We start from the raw sequence: 12,683 nt of genomic DNA on the forward strand, positions 1-12,683 counted from the left end.
TTCCATAATGCCGCACCATACATTAAACCGCCAAGGTCGCTGACGTTCCACTTGTCGCAGCCATCGTGGATTTTCCGTTGCCCATAGTGCATATTATGTCGGTTTACGTTACCACTGTTGGTGGATGACGCTTCGTCGCTAAATAGTACGCGTGCAAAAAATCTGTCATCGTCCCGTAATTTCTCTTGTGCCCTGTGGCAGAAATGTACACGACGTTCAAAGTCGTCGCCATGCAATTCCTGGTGCATAGAAATACAGTACGTGTGCAATCGATGTTGATGTAGCATGCTCAACACCGACGTTTTTGAGATTCCCTATTCTCGCGCAATTTGTCTGCTGCTGATGTGCAGATTAGCCGCGACAGCAGCTAAAACACCTACTTGGGCATCATCATTTGCTGCAGGTCGTGGTTGACGTTTCACATGTGGCTGAACACTTCCTGTTTCCGTAAATAACGTAACTATCCAACGAACGGTCCGGACACTTGGATGATGTCGTCCAGGATATCGAGCAGCATACATAGCTCACGCCCGTTGGGCATTTTGATCACGATAGCAATACATCAACACGATATCGACCTTTTCCGCAATTGGTAAACGGTCCATTTTAACACGGGTAATGAATGACGAAGCAAATACCGTCCGCACTGGCGGAATGTTACGCGATACCACGTACTTATACGTTTGTGACTATTACAGCGCCATCTATAACAAAGCGAAAAAAGTGGTCCAACTAAAACATTCATATTTATTTACGTAGTACACGAATATGTAATAAAAAATAGGGGTTCCTATTTTAAAAAAACGCCGTTGATATCCGTTTGACCTATGGCAGCGCCATTTAGAGGGCCAACCATAGCGCCATCTGGTTTCCCCCTTCAAGCTAGACGAGTTTCGTTCTTTGTAGTTTTTTCGTTTGATGCTTATTTCGTGAGATATTTGACCTGGTCAGTATCAATGGACCACCCTGTATAAGCAGATCGGAGACGAATGGGAAATGATTCTAGCGACGACATGGAGCACAAATGTAGAAAACCACCGACATAAGCGATTAGAAAAAGGGCAAATTTTATGGCTCTGAGCTTGGAGACGAGCTTATCGGATGGCGAAGCTGGTCGGATGTTCTCGTGCTACTGTCCTGAGAATCTATGTAAAGTGTCTGAAGAGCGGTGAAACCACGAATAGGCGAAAAGGTGTTTGACATTCACACCACATCACATAAAGTAGAGTTCGGAGGCTTGCTAGTATTCTAAAGCAGGATAGGCGGCAATCTGTGTCAGATGTGAGGATGGAGTGTAATGCTGGTGCAGGTACAAGTGTATCGGACACATTGCTCAGCGTACACTGATGAACATGGAGCTCCGCAGCAGACGATCCTACGTGTTCCGATGTTGACCCAACGTAATCCTCAATTACGATTGCATTTGGCACGGGATCGTTGAAATTGGACAGTGGATCAATCGAAACACGCCGCCTGATCGGATAAATCACGTTTCTTGTTATACCAGGTCGATCGCCATGACCGTATATGCGCCACAAAGGCCACTGTGACAGTATTATGTTGCGAAAAACATTGACCTGGGCTTCCATCGGACTTTAGTTAGTAATCGGAAATATCATGACAGTTGTGGAGTACGGGAACGTTACTGTGAACCACCTGTATTACCTCGCTCCCCCCCCCCCCCCCCCCCCCCTCCAAAGCTTGATGTCTTAACCGATAGCAACGGCATCTTCCGGCAGTATAACTGTTCGTGTCATAAGGCCATAATGGTGCTACAGTGATTTCAGGAGAATGATAGTGAACTGACGATGTCTTGGTCACCATATTCATTTTATCTGAATCCGATTGAACGTATCTGGTAGGTTATCGGGTGCTAGCTCCGCGCCTATAAACTACAGTCTCGTAATTTACGGAAATTACTTACCCTGTGAGTGGTCATCAGGTGTCCTACGCTCCGGGAGCCTAACAAGGACTTTTCGACGCCATACTACGTAGAATCGGTTTCGCAGCTTTGGCGGAGTGAGAATGTCCTCCGTACAACTTTCTGAAGCAGCGAAGTACGACTTAAAGAATACGTTGCTGCGTCTGGAGCGCGGGGAGATTTTCACCGCGAGGCCGCTAACAGGCAACAGTTACGAAGGCGTCGGCAGCCGCTAGCCGCGGAGTGGTGCGTGCACTGGACGCTGCCCATGGGCCCCTGACAACTCGGCTACCCGGAGGACAGCAGGTGCTTGAATACACCAGGAGCCTTCATTTCGGCAACTGGCGTGTTACTGACAAGCACAAGAAGGTGAAGAGAGCAACAGGTAAAGTAAACGATACGCAAGTAACTGAGAAACTGCTAAATATTACAGGCGATTTATTGGTTTAGGTAAAGAAAAATTTTCATGCTAAAATTCTCACGCACTATGGCGGTACTATTTACTCCCATTTCTCCTCTGTAAGCTTTCGGTGAGTACTCCACATCCCACTGCTTAGACTGTTTCTCGAGCAGAGACGCAGAATTGCCGTCTCTGCCTTCATCCCCAACGAAAGCCCAAGTTACCAAAGTAGCTGTCTATTTCAGGAACCGCTCCTTGGTGTCTGCGAGGGGGAAGCGACGCCACTTTTTCCTCTCTTGTCTTGTTCTTTTGTGCTTAGTCCAAAGAAGCATCCAGACCGCTCATGTGCAATATTACTGTCCCGCTGGGCTTTGAAACCAATGTCAAGGTCACGTGACGAACAGAATGAGACCGAGTGCCTGTCAGTACGCATTATGCGTAGTCAAGATCGGTAATACCGTTTTTCTCACTCCAGTTACAAATCTTGCATTGATTTGAACCATTTAGTTACCTACTGTTTTAGTATTACATATGCAGGATTATAATAAATGTAAATTTTGCAAAATTTCTGATATTAATGACATGGTTTTAGTAATAATATTCATCTAGCAAAAAGTGTAACAAATTTTGAAACGTTCTATTTACAATTCTTTCTGTATATACTTTTATACAACTTCCAGAATTAGTTTTTCTTCGGTAAATCCCCCTCTTAAGCTACATTGTGCATCGTCTGGTCCTCACAGAACTGGAAAATAAAGTATAAATTTAGTAGGAAGAATTTTCTTCTCAGTCGATGTTTCAAAAATACTTGCAGAAGTCGTCAGAATAGACATCTGCTCTTATTCTTTACCCCAGTTTTCGTGCAAACGGGGTTTGTGTTTTATGACACTACAGATATTGAAACAGCGTGAAGACAAGAACCATAATATTTTAGAAAACATCGATTATTAAGGAAACTGTTCTAGCGTCTCTAAATTTTTATAGAAGTTAAACCAAACTTTAATTAACTGTAGTTGAGAAAAGGAAATCGTACAGTTAAGTGACTGAAACTTCTTCGTATCAATTTTCTTATACACATATTAATAAAATTCCACATGCCGGTAACATTACATGCCACTGTCCGATGCAGATGGCACCCTTACATATTTCTCAGAAATGGTAGCACAACATCTGATTTATGTTTTGTTCCTAGATAAAAAGAACCTCTGTGTAAAAATATTCTAGCGAAAAATGTTTGGAGCATATTTATGTTTACTCGTCAGTCAGACAACTATTCTTTTTCAACGCAATACTAGAAAGATTCCTTCGTACACCATAACCGAGAAAAATGTTACGAGTATTGCTGATTACGTAAAAAGAAATGTACGATGTTCGCATCATGTACAGAGGAAAAGTAAGGCCGTGTAATTAACATTTGATAAATTTCTGCACATATTTTTATGAGACATACACAATGTCCTTTATGGACAAAGCCGTAACATTTATACAATACAAAATTTTCTTAAGCCGAAGACAATTCGCATGTGCTCGGCAACGGCATTACTCATTAGCATTACCCTATAATTCAATGGCTTACACTCGAGAAATATGTTAGCAACATTTTGACAGCGGTAAAATAACCCATGAAATGTAATACTTATTTTTCTGTTTTTCAATACTGCGACCAAACGTTGCACAAGTATTCACGATCATAATAAAAAATTTGGACTGAAAATACTACAATAAAATAGATGCCCGTCAATTGGTCGAGACGTTGGTTTCTTTATACTGATGTCATGTGCTGCCAACTTGATCTACGGTCTAAGGTGACATGCTGCGACAACCAACTACAAAACGTCACATCAAAACTAACATGTGTCGGTAGTACGGAAGATTTCAATGAAGGTACATCACAGTTCCGTTAACTCAGAGAGGGCTAAAAGAAGATCTGAAAACACCAGTCCGAATACACCTCCCAGTCCAGTGAAATTGTAGTTTTTAAGATATTAAAGAAAAAAATGTCAGGGCTTTCGCTTCGAGAAATGGACGGAGCCGCGCGGGATTAGCCGAGCGGTCAAAGGCGCTGCAGTCATGGACTGTGCGGCTGGTCCCGGCGAAGGTTCGAGTCCTCCCTCGGGCATGGGTGTGTGTGGTTGTCCTTGGGATAATTTAGGTTAAGCAGTGTGTAAGCTTAGGGGCTGATGACTTTAGCAGTTGAGTCCCATAGGATTTCACAAAAAAAATGGACGGAAACTACGGAAAATCAAATAAGATCGAACGGACAGTGTGGTGTCACCGCCAGACACCACACTTGCTAGGTGGTAGCCTTTAAATCGGCCGCGGTCCGGTAGTATACGTCGGACCCGCGTGTCGCCACTGTCAGTGATTGCAGACCGAGCGCCGCCACACGGCAGATCTAGAGAGACGTCCTAGCACTCGCCCCAGTTGTACAGCAGACTTTGCTAGCGATGCTACACTGACAAATACGCTCTCATTTGCCGAGACGATAGTTACCGTAGTCTTCAGCTACGTCATTTGCTATGACCTAGCAAGGCGCCATTACCAGTTTATATTGAGATCGTAAAACATGTACCGTCAAGAGCGATGTACACCAATTATGGATTAAAGTTAAGTATTACTTCAACTTCGTACTTTATTTATTAGACTCAACTCCTTTAATTGTTTCAGACCTCACGCCAGTCTGCGTGAGCTTAAACGCGTGCATTTCGGCCTCCTCTAGCAACACGGTGTTGGCTCTTCTGCCAACACATCAGACAGGGTTTCAAGACGGATGTTGTCACATATGAGACGAATGCGATAACCACTGCTGCCATCATTCTCAACTTTGTAAAAGGACATTGATACTGGAAATACCGATTGTTGTCTGCCACTGAAGCAAGCTGAAGTAGACTTCTTTCTGAATTACAAATTTCTGATTTACAAACGCGGCAGCAAGTGTGTCGGAAGTGACGATTTGATCGCGGCGTGAATGAAGAAAAATAAATTTGTGGCGCAACCTAACTAGAAGAAGGGATCGGTTGGTAGGACACATTCTGAGACATCAAAGGATCGCCAATTCAGTACCGGAGGGAAATGGGGGGGGGAATCGTAGAGGGAGACCAAGAAATGAAGACAGTAACCAGATTGAGAAGGATGTAGGTTGCAGTAGTTATTCGGAGATGAAGTGGCTTGCACAGGAGAGAGTAGCACGGAAAGCTGTTTCAACCACTCTTCAGACTGAAGTCCACAACAATCTGTCTGATCATATGTTCTCGAGTTTTAAGACAAGTTTTCGCAGAGTACTGCAGAATATTTAAACAAAAACAGTATTTTTTCTGTATAATTGGCAATTTTTTCTAGCGTTTGACAATGAAAATTGTACAATCAAAAAACTATTCGTATTGTGCCCTCTTTTTTTTTATTGCGGTTACACAGCCACTTTCGAAAATATTACTGTTTCCCAAAATCTTAAAAGTCATATGAAACTTGTGGTGTGCTTTTTATAACGACGAATTTGTTAATGAGTTCAGTGGAACGCTGATCCTGCAGGTCCCTATTTCTTTTTTAAAAGCAGCTGTATGTACGCATAGACGTAATCGCGTTCCGTGCACCAAGTTGAATTTGTTTCAAAATCTTGATGATACCTAGCGTAATCTTCTTCAATTTTGAATATTTACTTATTTATTTCAGCATTTATTTTACTTGGCATTCTTCCATCTAACGAGATATTGTTGGACTTTTATAGATAACAGTGCAATAGGTTCAGAAACAGTCGTCTTCCAGGTCACCGAGTTCTACTACGTATTGTGTATAATAATAATCCTTGTCTAAAAATAAGAAGAAACGTTTATATCAACAGAACATTCCAGAGTCTCATTTTAGAGCCACCTGATTGCGACACACAGTGTTTCTATTGAACCAAGTTTTAATTACGCTTCTTATTTGCTGCTGTTTACTAATTAGTTCACAACACCTAACAGAGTTCCCGTTTGGTTTGTGGTACCATTACGAAGGGACTTCTAAAAGTGAGTGCCACATTATTATGACAGGTCAGGTCACTTTTACTGAATGCTGCGCTACACTTCAAGGTGACACGGATGCATGACACTATTTTTCAACATAGTCATCAAGTCTTCGTAAAAACGGTCGATACGTTTTACCAGTCGTTCAGTTCCTCGACGACAGAAATCTCCTCTGTGGTCATGGGGTCATTCGAGAGCCGTTGTATTATTGTCTTCATCATTGGAAAATCTCTTTCCCCGCGAGTGGACATCGTCCTTTGTGTTCGTTGTCGCTGGCCTTCCTTCCCGTCTGCGCCCCTTGGTCAAATTGTTGGCACATTTTCACTACGCCTGGATGCGTCATTGCAGTTGTCCATACATCACCAGAATTTCACGGTGAATCTGTGTGCTATCGTACTCTCACGTGTACTTTAACTTTTCCAATTAACAGTTCCAATTTTCCAACTGGACTACGTTTCCAGTTGCCGTGCCATTTCACTCGCACACTGCAATGCATCTGTTATCTGTAGCGCAGCAAAACTGTGTTTCCTGGACACCCGAAACATGCACTCTTCTGTGAATGCGCAACTCTTCTTACGTAAAGAGTATATCTTACTTCCTGAAATCCCAAAGTATTTTCTCGGTTTCAAATACATTATCACAAAACATGAGCGTAAACGACTGTCAGACGTATTATCGATTCCTTAATATAAGTCAGACGGAATAGTTACATTCCCATTCGGAACTGAAAAAGGAGTACGGCAAGGTGATTCCATATCACTACAACTACTGTAGTCAGTCCTAGATGAACTTTTTATGCATCTCAATTGAGAAAACGTAAGAGGAATGCGGTTTAATCGAACATGTATGAACCACCTGCGTTTTGACGATGATATTACAGTACTTGCATGTAAAGCAGATAAACTTTAATAACGAATACTAGACGTTAGTAGAGAAATTTAAAAAGTAGTCTTGAAAATCGATTAAAACAATAGCACAACAACGTTTAATCTACATTCCGAAAAGAAAGTAGCACAGGAAAACAAGAAGGTGTATTAGAGGGACAGACTGACTTAATTAACAGGGACGGAAAGGAAGAAGGAAGAAAGATTAGGTTTTAACCTTACGTGGACATAAAGGTTAGCAGAGATGAAGCACAAGCTCAGACAGTGTCAAGAATGAGAAAGGAAATATCCCGTTTTCTTTAAAAGGAACCCTCCAGCAATTTTCCTGGAGCGATTCAGGCAAATCTCGGATAACAGAAATCAGGATGGCTGGACGCATATATGAACTGTCAGCCTCTCCAATGCATGTCCAGAGTGCTAACCACTACGCCACCCTGCTGGGGGGGGGGGGGGGGGGCTTGGGACGCCACGTGTTGCCAGGCGAATAACGAATAAATGGTAGAAAACATGAGACAATGATACAATGGAAGGTGGGTGGAGGACATCAGAATACACGGAGGAGCTTCATGGATACGCGACGCTTGCAAGTATCTGAAGGACGCGTTGGCAACGCAAAAAATGACTATCAACTCGCATGTGGATCAAGAACATCTGCATTCAGTTGGCAGGTAGGCAGTTTCAACATTTTTTGTATCTCCTTCGAACAATGCAGCAAATGACGAGTGTGGTGAACAGTTGCTTCAGCTAGCTTTCTACTTGTGAGAGTGTTAAGCTAAGAGTTTCGAGTTCATTCAGACTTCGTTATGTTATAACGGGATTTTCGCCTGTTTCACGCTTCACGCTGAAGGGATTAATTAACTCTTCCCGTTGGATACAGGTTACTATATTTTACAATTATGATTTTAAGATATACGTTTGATAACTGACATTTATTCGCGGTAGTATCTAGTCGAGAGTAATCACAAGGAGTGTACAGTTGATGTACGTTATGAAAGTTGAACCTCACTCTAAAACGAGCTATGATCAGTTGTAGGTTGCCTATCTAACGGCTTCCAGGGACAATAAAAATTTGATTTTCAATATTTCAAGCAATTATTGACCGAATTTTAAAGTAATCTTCTCACTAAGAGGTATAAACTATCATTAAAGGTTTAACACAACAAATGAGGTACGAAAGTTAAAAACTGTTAAGTCTTGGGACATCGTAAATCATCGTACTCACATTATCCACGCTATATTAACTCAGTATCTGAGAATGAGAGCACTTCGCTTCTTCCAACCAACTTTGCGCGTAACTTCAAGCCTTTAAGAAACTTTTCTCGCCAACAAGCCCCACAAAATAATGAAAGGAAAATAGTTTATCGCATACTACATTTTCGCTGTTCATGCAGTAGAATTTCTGCATCAGGCATTACGTTTTAATTTGTTAGTTCTTTACTACTGTTTCTATTCACAATGCATTTTAAAGATAACAATCATCATATACCACTGAATATACCGGCAAAATTATATCATTGTACAACTTGTAGCTCGGGAGATATGACGTCATAGACATTGAGATGCGTGAAAGACTATCTTTTGTTAAAACGGATCTCAAACTACCCGCACTATACTCATCCAGTCAGTAATCGGAAACTAATGAAACCAATGTAATTACGATTATGGGTCTTCAACTACAAAAAATTTACATTTGTTAAGTAATCAGTAGTTTGTAGCTGTTTCATAGATGGTAGTTCGATTTTTAAATGATATGGAGGTGAAGGATTGCTGGTAATTATTAATTCATGTCTCAGTATTCGACATTTCACTTTATCTACAGCAAACACCCAAACGGCCAAGTAATACACAATGCGCGAACGCACGTCGGGGCTACGATCTTCCAAACCACTGCGCGTTTGCACACTCAGCTTAATTGCCGGGTGCATTATTACAGCGGCGCCCACAATAACATCCAGTCTTTAACCAATTTATTTAAAATGTGCAAAACTATGCGTCTGTGAAAGCCTATTATAGAAGTGCGGAGCCACTGTATCTCACTACGTTTTTTCTCATTGCTGCTCGATGCAAGCTATCGGTAAATACTGTTCGCTGCGGTTGTCGACCCACACAACGAAACAGCTGTGGGTGGCTGGCTGATCTGCGAAGCTGCTAAGGTTAGAACTAATGCTAGGTGTGAGTTGGCGACTACGTAGCGCAGTTAGTAGCAGCTGCAGCACCTTTCTGCTGGACGCGACGCGTGCGGGGTTTGCTGGCGCGGGCACACTGGCGGCTCACCGGCGCGCGCTGTCGGCCCGCGGAGCGGTCTGAGGGCGCGCCGGGCTCCGCTTTTAAAAGTGACGCGGGGGCCGCAGTCGGTGGCGCCGCCTGCTGCGGACCTCTGCCTACAGATGGCGCGTCAGCCGCCACTGATCGATGCTGAGCGACGGCATGCGGCGCCAGCAGGGATTCCGCCTCTCCACGGAGCAGCAGCAGGACGTCTCATCCACCACGGGCTCCGCCGCGGCCTCGGACCCCTAGTTCGCTACGCCACTGTGGCACTCTCAGACAACTGACCTGAGTTCGCCGGACATCGAGTTCAAGTTCTCTTTGGGGCCCACTTCATTTATGTTTTCGGCGACTTCCATAACCAGCACCCGACTATCCTTTGCTATGCAAATGTTGCACGGATCTCCACTCCCCCCCCCCCCCCTATCAAGTTCTGTTAGTCCCTCCAGATCCTTGAAAACCATGCACCATGTATGAATGCAGAATCTAAAGCTGTGAGTGTTCTTGATAGCTGCAGGTGCAAGGCCACAAGAGCACGTCCATTTGCATCCAGCTGTTGCCTTGTGTTGGTAATCCTTTCTCGTAATAATGCAAAGCTGGCACGACGAAATCTTCCTGGTGGCAGCGGTGTTGATATGATGGGATACCATAGCAAATCGTGGAATGGTCTTCTCGTCGCGGCAGCGCAGTAGGAAGGCTAGCGAACTTAACAAATTTGCCTTCTTGACGCGCAGCTTTCCGAGACGTTTTACGCTGCGCCACGTTTCCTCCCCGTAGAGGTGCGTAATGTATGAATGCAGAGTCTCGCGGCGATAACATTGAATAATATGTTCTCGGGTTTCCAACCGCGTCAATTGCTTAAAACTACACGAGCTTTCGGCCAAGCACTCCTTGGCCATTGTCAAGTGTTATGACTGCCAGTGGGCTGTTGGTGCGCCCTTATATACGCTAGCTGCCGGCTGTGACGTCACTGGTGCCCGTGACATTTTATATATGGGCATGTTTTGAGTCGGCGTTCGATGTGCCCCCTTCAACCGCGCGATCGCTGGATTCCACGCAGCACTGAGCTGCAAGCCGTCTCTATTCAGGGTGTTTGCGGTAATTTTTATTTCAATAGCTTCCTTTATTAAACTGTCCTAGAACCCGTTAGTGCGAGCCACGACAGAGATATCGTCAAATTTTATGTGGTGACAGTTTTCTAACGCATGCTCAGCTAACGCAGATTTCTCTCGATAGCGTAGGCGATAATACCTCTCATGTTCTTTACCGTGCACCATGCACTCCGCGACAACCTTCCTCCACAGGGATTCTTTACCAACTCATGAAGTTCCAATCTCAACTCTCACCCATTAAACACCTCTGAACAACCTAAACCATCCTCAAACTCGATCCAAGTAATCCAAAATTTCACCTCTACTTTCTAACTCAAGCACGCTGCCGCGCCTCTACCAGCACATCCCACGAACGCTACAGCTACATACCCCCTACATACTCTCCCAAAAGATCTTCAACTATCTCCCCTCTCAGACCATGAACTCCATCCCGACATTTTCCTCTCCTACCAACTTTGAACCCACGGTGCTACGGAACCTAAACTCACTGCCACAGTTTTCGTATCCCAGGCGGCCTGAATGAAAAGTTGGTTCAAATGGCTCTGAGCACTATGGGACTTAACATCCGAGGTCGTCAGTCCCCTAGAACGTAGAACTACTTAAACCTAACTAACCTAAGGACATCACGCACATCCATGCCCTAGGCCAGGATTCGAACCTGTGACCGTAGCGGTCACGCGGTTCCAGACTGTAGCGCCTAGAACCGCTCGGCCACTCCGGCCGGCTGAAAAGTTGGTGAACAAGATAAATATTAATGTGCCATCGCGATCTCAGCTATTATTGTACCCAGTATCAGGCTGTGGGAAGGCACGGACTACGACCCTACTTGCAGGGAGCCACTCATTTGAATGGATACTGGGCGAAGGTTGTAGAAATCGCAACAAATAAAAGATTTGGAAACTAGCAGAAAGAGATACGTTCTATAATTAGCACAGAACAACGTACATTTAACAGAGGGTAGCCTCCACTGATACAGACACATTCACAGAATGACATGTAGAAAGAGCATTCACCTATAGCTACACAAATTTAACTGAGAACAGCTCAGAGAGAATGCTGAACCATGAGAACTAGGTTTCGGCGACAAAACGAAGGGGGAGAGGGGGGGGGGAGGTGGCAGAGTTCGGTGAACCTACCGCATTGCTGGTGCTCCTGCTCTCTCCCGCAGTACCGCAAAATACTCGCCATCGTCACACAATCGAAAAGGCGATCGAATCCGAGCATCGGTATTAGATTGTGCCGGACGTCACGAGCCGTTAAGATTTATCGTCGCATGGAGGAACATACGTACGGATAACAGGCCGCTGAGTGGCGAGATGGCAGTTTGTGGATCTTCTGAGAAGACATTCACGAATGGGCTCGAGTGGCAGTGCTCTGGAGTTTTGTTAGCTGGTCGGCACATCACACTAGTGCGACTATGGCTGAGACAAGTAGCTCCGGTGCCAAGTTGCTGGGTGGTCGAGCGGCTAGCTGTCGCCTGCTGGGCCATTATCTGGCCGCTTCCTCAACTGGTGCAGTCTCGGCCGTCAGGACGGCGTGATGCTCTGTGTTGGTGCGCTTCTCAAGACGAAATAGACGTTCCGTTTGAACTTTAGTCTTTTTAAAGGCCGTCACCATTTTGAACAATTTATTAATTCATCTCAAAATGACGACAGCCGGGATCTGTTTACAGATTCTACATCTACATCTACATCCATACTCCGCAAGCCACCTGACGGTGTGTGGCGGAGGGTACCTTGAGTACCTCTATCGGTTCTCCCTTCTATTCCAGTCTCGTATTGTTCATGGAAAGAAGGATTGTCGGTATGCCTCTGTGTGGGCTCTAATCTCTCTGATTTTATCCTCATGGTCTCTCCGCGAGATATACCTAGGAGGGAGCAATATACTGCTTGACTCTTCGGTGAAGGTATGTTCTCGAAACTTTAACAAAAGCCACTGAGCGTCTCTCCTGCAGAGTCTTCCACTGGAGTTTATCTATCATCTCCGTAACGCTTTCGCGATTACTAAATGATCCTGTAACGAAGCGTGCTGCTCTCCGTTGGATCTTCTCTATCTCTTCTATCAACCTTATCTGGTACGGATCCCACACTGCTGAGCAGT

At 44.4% G+C, this 12,683-nt stretch overlaps 1 protein-coding gene across 1 annotated transcript in view; it reads right to left on the reverse strand.

The window, feature by feature from the left end:
* Positions 1 to 9,500, reverse strand: part of LOC124607257 (tubulin polymerization-promoting protein homolog) — a 126,937-nt gene extending 117,437 nt beyond the window's left edge. Inside the window, exon 1 of the mRNA XM_047139532.1 lies at positions 9,423 to 9,500. The gene's annotated coding sequence lies outside the window, so the exon portion shown is untranslated. The remainder of the gene's footprint in view (positions 1 to 9,422) is intronic.
* Positions 9,501 to 12,683: the final 3,183 nt, after the last annotated feature.

The sequence above is a fragment of the Schistocerca americana genome, chromosome 3 (genome assembly GCF_021461395.2).
Source record: "Schistocerca americana isolate TAMUIC-IGC-003095 chromosome 3, iqSchAmer2.1, whole genome shotgun sequence".
Lineage (NCBI taxonomy): Eukaryota > Metazoa > Arthropoda > Insecta > Orthoptera > Acrididae > Schistocerca > Schistocerca americana.